Source organism: Caretta caretta, chromosome 10, assembly GCF_965140235.1.
Source record: "Caretta caretta isolate rCarCar2 chromosome 10, rCarCar1.hap1, whole genome shotgun sequence".
Classification (NCBI taxonomy): domain Eukaryota; kingdom Metazoa; phylum Chordata; order Testudines; family Cheloniidae; genus Caretta; species Caretta caretta.
Genome location: NC_134215.1, coordinates 45,163,725 through 45,178,401, shown reverse-complemented (window position 1 = coordinate 45,178,401; position 14,677 = coordinate 45,163,725). Strand labels below are relative to the sequence as shown.

General features: G+C 43.0%; 1 protein-coding gene across 8 annotated transcripts in view; it reads left to right on the top strand.

Moving 5' to 3' along the window:
• Positions 1 to 14,677, top strand: part of CSNK1G1 (casein kinase 1 gamma 1) — a 267,816-nt gene that overhangs the window by 41,737 nt on the left and 211,402 nt on the right. The window contains exon 2 of one of the 8 annotated variants that reach the window (XM_048866980.2): positions 578 to 654. The exons of the other annotated variants lie outside the window; for them this stretch is intronic. The gene's annotated coding sequence lies outside the window, so the exon portion shown is untranslated. The remainder of the gene's footprint in view (positions 1 to 577; positions 655 to 14,677) is intronic. 8 annotated transcript variants of the gene reach the window in all.

Genomic DNA, 14,677 nt, shown 5'->3' with positions numbered 1-14,677 from the left:
TTTGGTGTATCATGGGATATGTAGTCCAACCAGGAAATCTCACTCATAGAGGAGAGTGGGGGACATCAGGCTCCCAAACCACAATTCTTATGAAGCGGTGTGTTACAATGGGAAAATGCAGTTCAATAAATCAAAAGGGAACGCTTCTATTTTGGGATGTCAGTTTTTTGTTGCAATCAAAAATTGTCATTTCCAAATCAATATATTTAGAAAATTTTGATATTTCAACTTTGTCCTCATTTAGGATGAAAGAAATGTTGAAATATTGGAATTTTCTGTGGGACAGAACTTTTACATTTAGCTCAGCTGTAACTTTATAGTACATGCACAGAATAATACTGTGAAGATTTAAAAGTGACCTACCACTTTTTCTTTAAGGGCTTGATCCCGCATCACCTAAATAAATGGGTATTTCATCATTCTTCTATTTAGAAATGGCATCTGACCCTACATGAAATATAAAATTATGTGCTGAGTGCTTTAAACAGGCTAAAGAGGGAATTCACTTTTTTCTAAATTTATTGTTTGGTGGTCTGGGTTCCCTGAAGTCATGGTCCGCTATCTTTCTTGGTTCTAGAACTCCCACAGTTATGGCTCCTGTTCTGCTTTGATGGCCTAGCGTATGCTGTGACTTCAGGGGACCTAAAACAATAGGTAAGGTTAGAATCTGTTAGGGTGAGTACCGTTGCTATATTCAATGCCTTAGTGTATAACTATACATTTCACTCTTCAAAAAAATAAAAATTGCAGTTCTCCTTCTACTCTAGTTCCCTTTTTCCCTATGTGACAGGTTTCAGAGTAGCAGCTGTGTTAGTCTGTATCCACAAAAAGAAAAGGAGGACTTGTGGCACCTTAGAGACTAACAAATTTATTTGAGCATAAGCTTTCATGAGCTACAGCTCACTTCATCGGACACATGCAGTGGAAAATACAGTATGATGAAGTGAGCTGTAGTTCTTGAAAGCTTATGCTCAAATAAATTTGTTGGTCTCTAAGGTGCCACAAGTACTCTTTTCTTTTTTCCTTATAGTTCACATTCAACAAATATCTATGGATGGGAGTAGGAAATGTCTGTAAAGGATATACAAGAACATTTGCATAGTTTTTTTTAATTCGTGATTTTTATCTGTTCTCCCTTCCTGTTCCCCATTTTCCTTAATTCTTTCTTTCCCTCTCATGTATCCACTGATTTCACCTTTTATTCTAGTGTTTGTTTCCTTGTGTTTGTTTTGTTTTCCTGACCAGTCTACATTAACCAGTAGTGCTGTCCAGTGCTGTTTCTGTATAGTTCTTCCCAGGAAGGTGCTAACAGTTTCATCTCTCCTTCTCTGGCTGGTGTAGACCATGCCTAGCAGATGGGCTTTCTTACAAAGCTATGTTCTACATAGCTAAGCTTGGTCTGTGCCAACAAGGAAACAAAAATAGGATGTTAGAGGCAAGAACTGTTTTAAAAAATCTTTCTGATTATAAATGGGTTTTCTTTTAGCATAGGTATTGCCTTTTGTTTCTGGTTCTGTCCTTCTTCTTTTCTCTAATACTGCCTGTTCACTCGTTGTGTTACTGATACGGTTATTGTCACTGCATGGATGTACCGTGCAAATTCATTCTCTGCTCTGGTGGACTGGTTGGAACAATAGCAGATTGTACTGACGCAACCTCACTTTCAGTGCAGGTAAAACAAAATTCTTGCTTATGGGTAGAGGTTTTTGGAGGACCATCAAGGCCTCTGTTAAGAATTTCATTTTGAGGCAAAAAGAAAAGGAGTACTTGTGGCACCTTAGAGACTAACCAATTTATTTGAGCATGAGGTTTCGTGAGCTACAGCTCACTTCATGCCCGATGAAGTGAGCTGTAGCTCACGAAAGCTCATGCTCAAATAAATTGGTTAGTCTCTAAGGTGCCACAAGTACTCCTTTTCTTTTTGCGAATACAGACTAACACTGCTGTTACTCTGAAACCTGTCATTTTGAGGCAGAGATTCAGACTGAGAATCTTCCCCTTTCCTTTTGACTACAGTTTTTCTATAGAAAATCTCCTGTGTCAGAGGTGGTTGTGTAGTTGCCGGTTAGAAGCTTCATCTTTAATTTTCTAATAATAATTAGTATTATTGACTCAGCAAGCACTGAGTTGCTGTTACATTCTGAACAATCTGTGTGTTGTGCATTTGATTGGTTGTGCATGCACCGAGTTATTTACGTTGCCTATAAAGTTGGCATTGCTGGGTTTTTAAAACTACTAAGTTTAAAACTAAGTAGTTTTTGAACTACTAAGGATGTGTGCAGGAATGCTGCAAGCAGGACTTGAGAACAGTTCAGGCTGATAGTAAACCAGCAAGCCAGGGTGAAAAATACTTGCAGCACCACTCTTCTGCAAATGGAAATGATAACAGTTGTACTTAACTGGCAGTGTTACTGTCAGCCATTTATCTAATCTCTTAGAATGTAACTTGTGCTTTTCATATCTTTTGCTTCCTGGTTTGACCTCACGTCACTGTTTTTGTGTTCGTTCTTACCATAGATTATGTGTTTCATTTCTTGCACTGTGTGGGTTCCCTTTTCTTTCACTCTTTGACCCCTTCCTCCTCCTTTACAATGTTGTCTGCAGTCTTTCTTATTTTCCTCCCCCTTTGTCTTCCGAAATCTCTCTCAATTCCCTGTTGTTCTGAGGTATCCTGTCAATCTGTCTACTCATGTCATTCAGCCTCCCGCCTACCTCCTATTGTCATTTCTGCTTTCTCAGGCTTTGACTGCTTGACCACAATGTGAAGGTTCTGACTGCTTTGTAGACTGAGGCACTGGCAGTCCAGCCAAAGATAAAGTTTAGATCACCCATAAACTGTCTGTGACAAGACTATCCAAGCATAAAGTTAGAATATCTATTTGGATGTTACCATGGTGCCCCGTATTATGTAGTCAGACCACCGCCAGGCGTAATGCTGCCAGGTTGCAAGAAAAAGAACAATCCATAGCATAGGTCCCACTTGCTACCTGGCAAATACCCTCTTATTAAATATTTATTGCACAGAATTTGTGGAGAACACCTCTACGGGGCTTTGTGGAGGCTGCCACCTTTGTTCTTGTAATGGTGAATATGGACTCATTCAAGAGTCCACCTCTCTGTGTGGTTTGTCACTTTTTTTCCTTTCCCTTCCTATCCTAAAAGGTCCTGCTGGTTCAATCCCAATCCCACTGCATTCATCACCTACAGATCTAGGTCCCTTCCTAGACCCTGCTCCAAGTACTGTATCCTCTGCTATAACTTCTCTCCCTGCTCCCTCTTTCTTTCAATGCTTCCTCTCCTACAGACACACCAAGAGCAAAGAAACTGCTGTGTGAAGCTCAGAGAAATTTCCCTGCCCCTGGGGTTCCGTCTGCCAGTTCCTGCCAGCGAGGGTCCCAGCTGCCGGCCCCGCTCAGCCTGCTGCCGGTCTGGGATCCCATCCCTGCCCACATAGGTACCTACCTTCTCCCTGGTTGTAGCCAGTGATGAGCTGCCAAAATCTTAACTGGTTCCCTCCTCACCCCACGAGGGGGTCGTTGCACACCTCTGCCCCCTGGGACTCCTCTCCCATTCACCCCCTCCCCTGACTGTCCCCAGAACCGGGCAGGAGGGTCTCGTGGGCCACTGTAGTGGGTGCCCACCCCACCCCTAAGAGCCAGAGGGACCTGCCAGGGGGCAAGGTGGGGAGTCCCGGAGGTGCTTACCTGGGGCAGCTCCCAGGAAGCATCTGGCAGGTCCCTCTGGCTCCTGGGGTGGGAGCGTAGCTAGTGGGGGATCAGGGGGAACGGCCACTCCCCCCTACTGATCACATCAAAAGTGCCGCCTTAGGCAGAGCACCCACCGGCATCTCCCGGCCCCGTGCCCGGCCCCAGCTCACCTCCGCATCCACCCCTGAATACACCACCCCGCTCTGCTTCTCTGCCCCTCCCCCCCGGGCTTCCCGCAAATCAGCTGTTTGGCGGGAAGCCTGGGAGGGCTGAGAAGCAGGCGGTGGCTTCACACTCAGGGTTAGGGTGGGGAAGGTGAGCTGGGGCGAGGAGCGGTTCCCCTGGGCCGCTCCCCCTCCCAGGTTACCTGCTGCGATGCGGGCAGCCCTCCTCACACCCCCCAGCTCACCTCCGCCTCCCTGGGCCTGAGTGCGAAGCCGCCGCCTGCTTCTCACCCCACCTCGGCTTCCCGCATGAACAGCTGATTCGTGGGAAGCCTGGGCGGGGTGGTGAAGCAGAGCGGGGCGGTGCATTCAGGGGAGGAGGCGGAGCGGAGGTGAGCTGGGGGTGGGGTGGGGCAGGGAGATGCTGGTGGGTGCTCTGCACCCACCAAATTTTCCCCTTGGGTGCTCCAGGGATGGAGCACCCATGGAGTCTGCGCCTAAGGTGCCACTTTTGGCCAGTTAAATTTAGAAGCCCTTTTAGAACCGGTTGTACCTCTCAGAACAAGCGGTTCTAAAAGGGCTTCTAAATTTAACCGGTTCTAGTGAACCAGTGGGAACTGGCTCCAGCTCACCACTGGTTCTAGCCCACTCTTTCCCCTCGCCCCCTGCACAGAGCACAGTTGGAGGTGAAGGAGCAGGCTGGGGGTTGGGGTTCAGGGTCTGGCCAGGAGCTAGAATGTGGGAGGGGGCTCAGGGTTGAGGCAGGAGGTTTGGGTGTGAAGTACTTACCTGGGCCGCTCCCATTTGGTGCGAGGGGGTGCAGGTAGGAATGTGGGGGGGTGCAGGAGCTCCTGTTTGGGGCTGGGGTGAGGGTGAGAATGTGGGGGGTGCAAGAGTCACAACATGGGATGTGGTGGGGCTGGGCATGTGTGTAGGGTGCAGGAGTCAGGGCAGGGGGCTGGGTATGTGTGGGGGGTGCAGGAATCAGGGCAGGGAGCTGGGGGTGTGTGAGGAGGGTGCAGAAGTCAGGGCGTGGGGGGTTGCTGGAGTCAGGGCTGGGGTCGTGGGGGGTTGCAGGGTTCAGGGCAGGAGGCTGGGATCATGGGGGGGTGCAGGGGTCAGGGCAGAGGGCTGGGGGTGTGGGCTAGGGTCGTGGGGGTGCTCCCAGCCCCCTGCCCAGAGCGGCTTTTTCTACATAAGTGCATTCTTGTTGGTTGTTATAACCTTAATACATATCCTTCACAACTCAGAGATAGATGTAGGTTTCATTTATAGAAGGTACACACAACACATTTTTGAAGGGATTTATTTTGAAAACTTTTCAGATTAGTTTTACAGCTATATAAGAAAATGAATGATTGTTTGGTTATCTCATTTACCAAAGGTAATTGAAGCAGATATTTATGAAGTCACTGGGAGGTGAACTATTTCCAATTCAACAGGTTACTCGTTAATATTTGTTAAAATATTAATATTTTCTTGCCATGCTGTATTAGGAGGAGGAGGTCACCAGTCAGACATTTTAAATTGTTTCATTTAACTAAAACAATGTTATGTATTCTGTATTTTTTTCTTCAACAGCAAACATATAATTTAACAACAATCATATGAATTTTTGAATTTAGTTAAACATTCAAGTTTTTTAAAATCAGGTTTGTTTTTGTTAAAAATTGTTTAACTAAAATAGTTAAATCAAATATTAAAAAAAAAATTAAATAGATTGTGTCAGCCAAGTTAACATGAGAAACTTAAAATATTGGCTTGTGCAGCTAACTCAGTCATCTTCACCTTCACCGTCATTTTCCTGTTTGTTCATAATCTGGAAAAGAAGAACAAGCTTTCCTGCTTTTTCAAGTCCCAAACGATTTCTCAATTTAGAATGAATTAGTCCAAAGGAAGAAAATATTCTTTCTACACCCACAGAAGAAGCTACTGTTAAAAGTGAGATGATCACTTCAACAGTCTCTGAATCCAGGTGCTTAAGTGACTTCCGCCAATTCACTGCTGTGACTTCCTTTAAAACGTCATCAGCAAACACGTATTTCTTGAATGGTTCACCCTTAGCTCTGAAGTTTATTATAGTTGGTGTTATGGAGGGATGATTGCTGGATGTCCATGTCATAGCCAACTCCTCTTCTTCAGCAGTTTGACCCTTGTACTGAGTATCGAGAATATTTGCAAGAAAATGAGCTGGAGATAGTGCTTGTCCCATTTGTTTTTTTTAATGCTTGTAATTTAACTGTGTCATTGCATATTTCTCTTTTTAAGATCTAACTCAGTTCCTTCCAAATTTCAACAGCATTAGCAATAAAACAGCTGTTTCCCTGCATTTTGTTCAAGGCAACAGAAATAGGCTTCAGGGTATTCAGCATGTGTTCAACATTTCTCTTAAGCCCACTGTTGAGAACTTTGGCTGTTACAGTGCCATGTATTTTTTCACAATTTTGTTCACAAACTGTCATCTGATTAGGCCAGTTCTTGATATAGTGCTCAAAACTGTCCACTACTGAGTTTCATCGCACGTCTTGTGGGAGAGTTAGCTTGGTTCCTCCCACTTTTTTCAGAGCAGCTGCTGCAAAGTGGTTGTTACGGAAGTATTCTGCAATTTTAACAACGTGAGATTTTATTTCTGGAACACTGAAGTCTTTGGCTAGGAGGTGCATCAAATGAGCACCGGAACCGTATGTTGTTAGCTTGGGACTCTCTTCAAAATAATTTTATCTCATCTTGGATAAATTTTCAGCATTATCTGTGACCAAGTTACGTACTAGACATTTGAAATTTTTCCCCACAGTTTGTTATAGCTTTTACTGCTGCTACTTGTAAGTATTCTGCTGTGTGTGCATTTCCTGATGTATCAATTGTTTCTGTAAGGAAGACATTCCCTTCTTCTGTTGTCACTTAAGCACATACAACAGGATCATTGTGGACATTGCTCCACTCATCAAGACTCAGGTTAACAATTTCACCCTCTAGACCTTTTGCACACTGCTCAATTTCTCTTTCATACACTTTATCCAGCAATTTGCCTGCGACATCTGCTCTGTTGGGTGGACTGTATCCTGGTCTTAATGACTGAACCATGTTAATGGAGTGTGCGTTCTCAGTCATACAGAAAGGAGAGTTTGTTGCATAAACAAACCGGGCAATTTTTTCTCAATTACCTCTTTTTGTAATCTGCTGGTTCTTATCACAAACTTATCTATGGTTGTCTCTGGATGATGCAGATTTTTTTTATTTTCTTTTTGCTACAGGTGATATGCTGTGGCTATGTGACATACATGATATGACTGAAACACATGTCATTGGCAGATAACTCTGAAACTATAGGAAATGATGGTGATCTTGAAGGTGGATAATCTTCAGAATCCTGTATGTTGAGGATAGATTCTCCTAAACAAAATAAGTCAATGCAGTTAGTTATTACCATACTGTTCGTTTAGTATTAGTCATTGCATTCACTGACACTCAGTACTACTTTAAAGATGAAATTGTAAAAGGAAGATCTGCCAATTTCAGCTATTTATTTTTTCATCACAACTGCATCGGAAATGATAGTTCCATAGAGTAACAACTATATTTTTCGCTCAAACATGAGAATTCAAGAATAGTCCAGAAGGAAGACAGGCTGTCCTTAAGAAGTATGAACTAAAAACATTTACCAACCCGAAGAGAGATCCTGCTTGTTCAGACATGTTCCCTTCATCGTCAAAGCAGCTTCCTCCTGCGAAGGAACACTTCTTATGATATTTCATTTGGGAAACCAGGCCTTGTATTTCTTTGTTGAACTGTTTGCATTTTGCATGCATGCCTGTCTTACCCACTGGTAGAGGAACTTCATTAAAATGTTCCCAAACTGGGTCTCTTTTATGGCCTGCTGCCATTATAGGTTTTCCCTTCTAGCGAGAGAATGGTGTGGTAGATCTCAAATCAATGAAGGCTACACTCAGAAAGACCTCAAGACTTCTGGAATATGCTGCTCAAACAGTTTCACTTTTGTTTCCACTGCCTGCCCCTCCCTTCTCACATTTATCTCCAGACTTCTTCTTGTTGTCCAGATCTATTCTGCCCCCAACAATCTTCTATTCATTGAACTTTTTGAAACTTTTCATTTTTAGAGAGCAAGAGAGGTAAGGGATTGACTCTGTGTACACAAATTTTCAGAGGGACAATAGGGTTGAGGTCTGTTATTTCGCACCTCTATTTATTTATTCATTTATTTAAAAACGTTTTTGCTGTTAACAAGCATGTTATCTCTGGAGACACAAATCCACAATTTGAGAACTGCGAAACTAAGCATCTCTGATGGTATCTTCTAGACTGAGCACTGATTCCTACTGAGTTGATAGAAAGATTAACCTAAATAATTTGTACAGAAGCCCCTGGAACCCAATAAGATTGAGTCCGTGAAGTATTGGAACTCATTTAAAAAACTTTTCTTAAACATTACATGAATATATTGTCTCATACTACAGAATCAGAAATTATAATCCCTATTCCATGATGAGGTACATTATAGCTCAAAGATGTTGTAATTAAAATTTATCTTTAGATAGGTGTTTTCCTCAAAAAGCATTTTATGAAAAAATCAGTTTTAAATTAAAAAATCTGATTTTTTTAAATCATTTTTTATCCACCTTGCAATTTTTAGAATAAAACAATAAAACAAATCTTGCTTAAGCCATGTTACAAATACTTTAACTCCTGTTATAATAGACATCAAATCTTTTTACTCCTTGCTTAAATTTAAGTATTAAAACCTTTATTTAAATAAGAAAAACTTGCTTTACTTTGCTGAAATTCTATTTATGACCAACTGACCAGAGATTGTTCTCCTGCAGATTACCAGTCTGTTTTTTTAAATATTTTTTTTACTTTGTCCACTGAATCCCACTCACAACAAAGCACATTTTTACCTGCTCCTGCTATTATGGCAGCAGGTTCTGTGGGATCCCAGTTGCAGGGCTCTGGTCTAAAGTAATAAATTAAAACCTGTAAACAGTAGTATTTCAAGGTGTTGGATAAAGAATACTACAAGGAAAAATTCAAGTTGGAGTTCTATGGTAGTGTAAATCGGGCATGCAATTGTCCCTGTATTGTCACTGGAAGAGGATGATCCCATCCAAAATACCTTGTGTGGGATGGAGTCTTGGTATACTAAGCTGGCACAATGTGTTTTAACAAATTAGAAAACATCCTCTTTGCAATTATTGTTAAGAAAATCAAAGGAAGTAGTTCTGGATTTTTCTTCACCTTTGTGATGTAAAGATAGTATCCAAGTACCCTATTCAAGTTTTCTGCTTGATGTTTGTTACAAATAACTAGTTCTAACTTTCCCCTTCTTCTTGGAAGGCCTGGTTATATCACTGGAGCTATAGCTCAACCTTGAACCTTTCCTGTCTTCAAGGAGGGAGTTTAGTTGAGGGCAGCATGGCTTCAGCCTCTGGGTGACCTGGTTGGTTATGTCCCAAAACATAAGCAAAGACGTTCAGCTAAAAGAGGGCAGTGGCATGAGCAGTGTGTTTTTCTGTATCAGAAAATTTCTTCTGCAAGGTGTGGGGGACTCTGACGCTATCTTAATAAATCAGAAATGAACTATAAAGGTCACATTCTTTGCTGTTCTTCAGCTAATGTTAATGTGTACTAACCATAGAGCTGTCTAGCAGCTGAACAGAGAATGCTATATAATTTTTAAACAGTACAGTTAATCCTTTGTCCTTAGCACACCTTTCAAATTTAATAGATGCTAGCTAGAATACTAGTTACAATAGAACATCATCTTGTCTGTTTTCATGTATTTCTAGGATAACAGAGTAAGCACCCAGAATTGTAATTAACTTGTATGACTTACTCAATTAACCATTTATTTGCTGGTTTAGAATATAAAAGACACATGACTTCATGTAACATGTCTAGGACAGGGGTGAAAGTAACTTAAGGGACTTAGCAGTATGCAGGGCCGGGGTCCTGAGCAAAGGGTTTTGGGGGGCTCAACCGGAAGGGACATGGCCTTTAAATCTCTGGGCTTTTTAAATCACTGTCGGAGCCCTGGGGCTCCCAGCCATGCTGCTACTCCAGGACACCATCGGCGATTTAAAGGGCCCGGGGCTCGCCGCAGTAGCAGCGGCTGGGAAACCCAGGCCCTTTAATTCACTGACAGAGCCCCATTGTAGCGGTAGCTGTGGTGGCGGCCGGGGGCCCCGAGGCTCTGGCGGTGATTTAAAGAGCCTGGGGCTCCAGCTGCTGCTGGGAGCCTGGGGCCCTTTTGAATTACTGACCTGGGGAAGCTGCCCCCTGTCGGTACAGTCAGCTGTGTACCAGCCCTTGCCGGTATGCCGTACCAGACCATACAGGCTTACTTTCACCTTTTGGTCTCAGATCATAAGGAAAAACTGGTGAATTGCCCTCGCTTACTCAGTCTGCTCTTACATAACTCATTGCTGTTGGTTGTTCAAGTCTCACAGATTGTCGTACTTTGTTTCCACTAGCAACAGCCATCAGACATTTAGCTGAACAAGACTTAATTCTTTTAAATTGACCTACAAGAAATGTATGAAGGCGAATGTGGGGGTGGAATAAAGTGGTATGTCGGCATGGTTTCCATTAATATGCGAAGAAGTCTGTGGCAAACCTTGTTCTGAGCCTCATGATCAAATCAGCAAAGGACTTTTTTGTCAACCTTAGACCTCCTCCCCTGCTCTTTTTGCCATTTCCCCCAAGAAATTATCTTTTTGGGGGGAGGGGTGGAATCAAAGCTTACTGTGCAGATTGAATTTACTTGGACTTCTATCTAAGTGAATTCTCAAATACAATTAAACTGCAGGATCAGACCCAGATGAAATGTACCTTGAATGCAGTTTTCTTTATTAGTATCCTGGTGTCACTTTTGCCAGTGCAGCCATTGGGGTGTGTCCTTAGTGGTCAGCTGGGCAGGTGCCACCTATGCAGACCCAGGACTTTCATGTTCAGTTCTCTTTTGTTTTTCTACAGGCAGGTGCTCTTAATTGTTTCCTGCCTCTCACAGAAACAGCAGCTGGCTCCCCAGTTTCTCCCTCCATCAGTCTTGGGTTATTCTCAGGAGCAGAGATTTCAAACTTTTTGCTGAGACCCCCTTCAGAGATTCATGTCCCATACATTTCCTCCTCTTATGAAGAAACGGGGCAGGGCCAGGGTGCCTGGTTCCTGTTGGGGTGGGGTACTGACCATGTGGTAGTTGAGGATGCCTTCTGCTCCCTGCAGGGGTAGAGCAGTCTCAGCTGCTGGGACCTGGCTCTCCTCCAGTTGTGCTGCCACCTCCCCCATGTAGGGGCAGCAAACAGGGCTGAGCTGAAAGGCCAGGGCCAGCTGGGTACTTGAAGGCTGGACCCTCAGAGTTCTGGCCACTCTCCTACATCCGGCCCTGTCTGTTTCCCCCGCATAGGCTGTAGATGGGGCTCTGTCCTGTGGCCACACTGAAGGGCAGGGTCAGGAGGGGGCTGTGTGCAGCAGGGATATCAGTACTCAGTGTGTAGCCTTCAGTTCCACTCTTGCAGAATTCTCACCCCCTTCCAAGCAGAGGAGGGTATGTACCAGTTGGAAGTTGCTGCAGCTGGGGCAGAGCGGGAGTGAGATGGGCAAGGAGTCTGATAGCCAAGACCACCCACACAACTCCGTCCATTTCCCCTGTCTGACAGAGCCCCCTCTTGACCTTGAGCCTTCAGTGCTGCTCTGTCAGGTCCTCATGCACCCGATAACTTCATCTTGCTCCCTCCACTTGTCCCAAGGGGTCATGCCCTATGCTTTGAGAACCTGTGCTCTAGAGTAAGGAGACAAGGATAGAAAAAGCAAAGAGAGAAAGGGTCCCTGAATTTGGCACTGCTTTCTGGCCATGTCGTGTCCAGTTCTGATGTCAACAATTCAAGAAGGATATTGGTAAATTGGAGAGGGTTCAGAGAAGAGCCACAAGAATACTTGGAGGACTGGAAAATATGCCTTATAATGATACAGATTAAACTCTTTGATTCTTGCTTAACAAAGAGAATGTGACTTGATCAGTTTGAGTACGTATATGGGAAACAGAAATTTGACCATGAACTCTTTAGAATAGGAGACAAAGGTCTAAAAAGTATCAGTGGTGGGAAATTGAGGGTAGACCTATCCAGACTGGAAATAAGGTGCACATTTTTCACAGTGATGGTAAAGTCCTTTTCAGTCTCTTTAAGGGAGACCCATAAAGGAGAAAAAGCTTCTAGATCTGTTCCATCCAGTTTGCATACTCTTTGGCTGGTTTCCCATGCCACATCAAGCTCTGATCTCCATCAGATACCTTCGAGACCAAGAAAAAGATCTGTGGATGTGCACTATAGACTTACCACCTAGTTCTCTATCCCAACTGTCTTTTAATCAGGCCTAGTCAATAGAACTTGGATCAGAGCCAGGTGAAATGGGCTTGGAGTAGTTATTCTGTAGTAGACCTAAGGATGATGGTTCTGGGGAAACAGATTTGGCCTGGGGTCACTCTCTCTTTTGCTTCATCTCAAGCCTGTGCTTATTATTTCAGCCTGGCTCCCAGTCCTGGAGGATGCATTGCTAGGCATATCTAGGGCTTATATTTAGTAGCCTGGTGTTGGGGTGTACTTGTCTAACCTGTCTTGTGATGTGGCTGCACCACTTCAGATTCCTAGGATGCCTTATGTTGTGGTACCTATGTGGTGAAATGACTGTCTGATCTTTCTGCTTTGGAAATTCATCTGGGGAGGAACAACAGGAGGACTGGCTGCAAAAATCCTGTATCTGGAATAGGCTGACACCTGCCTAAAAGCTGAGAAGGTTCTGCCTTAGTTTTGTCAGGTCATGGGAAATAGCTAATGCGTTTGTTACACACTTTCTAAAAAGTGAAAGATCTAAGTTCTAATTTAGAAACATTCACTGTCCTGTTGAATCTTTTATCTTTCTGTTGTGCTCCAGGACTTGAACTTGAATTGAAAAAGTAGTGGAAAAGTTGAATTTTAAACATACATTCAGTCATCTGAAACTACTACAAAACCCAAAAAGTAGTATACGAGGAGTTTCAAGCGAGTCACACCTGAACTCGCTTTGTGTAAGCAATACTGTCAATTAATGGATCTGTGGTAAAGTTTCACCTTATTGAAGCATAGGCTCATTCTGAAATGTTAACTTCACGTTTGAATTTATGAACTGCTTTTCTACAAAAATACAAATTGAGGGGAAAAAAATTAAAACCTATACCACATACCATATGGGCTTGAGTCCGTGCGTGATGGCTGTCACAACAGGGATCAGCTATAAGCTGCTTTCATACACCAACTTTAGCCTTAAAAGCTTATCTATATGTTTTACGCTACAAAAAATTGATTTTTTGTAAACATCTAAAATATGCTCTAACATATTAAGCATCTTTGCACAGATTACACATGGTGAACTAGGGATTTAGTAGTCCAAGGGAGGAGGAATCCTTTGTGTGCGTGTGTGTGTGTGTGTGTGAGAACTCGTTAGTCTCTCTCTTATGGAAACCTATAAGCAGGGCTGGAGGAAAGATCCAGGCACAGTGAGTGCTACTTGTTTAACTCGCATGAAGTCTTAAGAATACAGGACAATGCCTAAAGTCACCCTTACATTCAGCTCTTATTCAGTTGGTCAGTGATCAACAGCTGCTGCCATCTATAGTTTAAGCCTGGATAAGGTCCATGAATTTACTTGTTGTCAAGACCTGTTTGGTGGATTTAGCTGGCTCTGTGTGAGTATGTTTGTCTGGTAGGAGACTCTGTTCATAAGAGCCATTGCTGGGGTTCTAGTACCTTGCTCTGAAACATGAGACATCAGACTAGGTGGACTATTGGTCACGTCTGATATGCTAGCTCCTGTATTTATGCCTTGTTGCACCTGCATGTGTTCACTCTGTATGTAATCAGCTAACGTTCTGACAGTGGCTAGCCAATTTACTTCCTGGCCTGCTGCTGAAGCAAAGCAAAGGATGCTTAGAAAACCTTAGATAATGACTATCTAGTTGTCACTTTCCTGTGATGCTGCCTGAGGCAGATAATTTATCAAAAAGTGTGGTTTACAATATTAAGGCCAAGAAGGCACTAGCACTGTGGTTACAAGTCTAATGACAAAATTTTGAGTTCCTTTGAATAAAAATGGGGCTAAATCAATTCTTCTAGGACATGGCCAAGAATAAGAACTCTTACCAACAATGGGATCTCTATCCTCTAATAAATTCAGGAAACTTTTCCTTCACTCTTTCAGGGGATACCTTATCTCCAAGTGCAGAATTGCGCAAGGAATAATCCATTCAGCTGGTTCTTTTGAGACTTTCTACTGAAAAGTAAAGTTGAACTTCTGAACAAATTTGTTTTCTGCTCAGTATGTGAAGTTCTAAACCATCTTCTTTTTTTTTTTTAATCCTTTGTCAAGGTGAGTAGAACTGGTAGATAGGAAGGCAGGTATCTCATCACAGAATATGCCACTTCCAGTTAAAGCAAGTTCCAGATTTGTCTGACTCACGGGCAGAAAAGCTGAGCATCTTGTGAAGAAATATGTAGGGAATTGCTATTCATTTACCTTGCACTGCAAAGTAGGTGTCATTTTTATCAGCAGATGTCATGTTTGACTGTAGAGTTCTGCAAACAGCTGTTCTGTCTTGCAACTCTCATCTTTAATTTTGTCTTCTATAATCATTAATTCCCAAAAATAATTTTAGACTTTGTGTAGGAGAATAGGACAACTTTTGTTCCTTAGCTGTATATTCAGCATTGCCAGCTGCCAAGTGTTCAAAAACCAAGTATGCCTCCAAAAATCAGGACA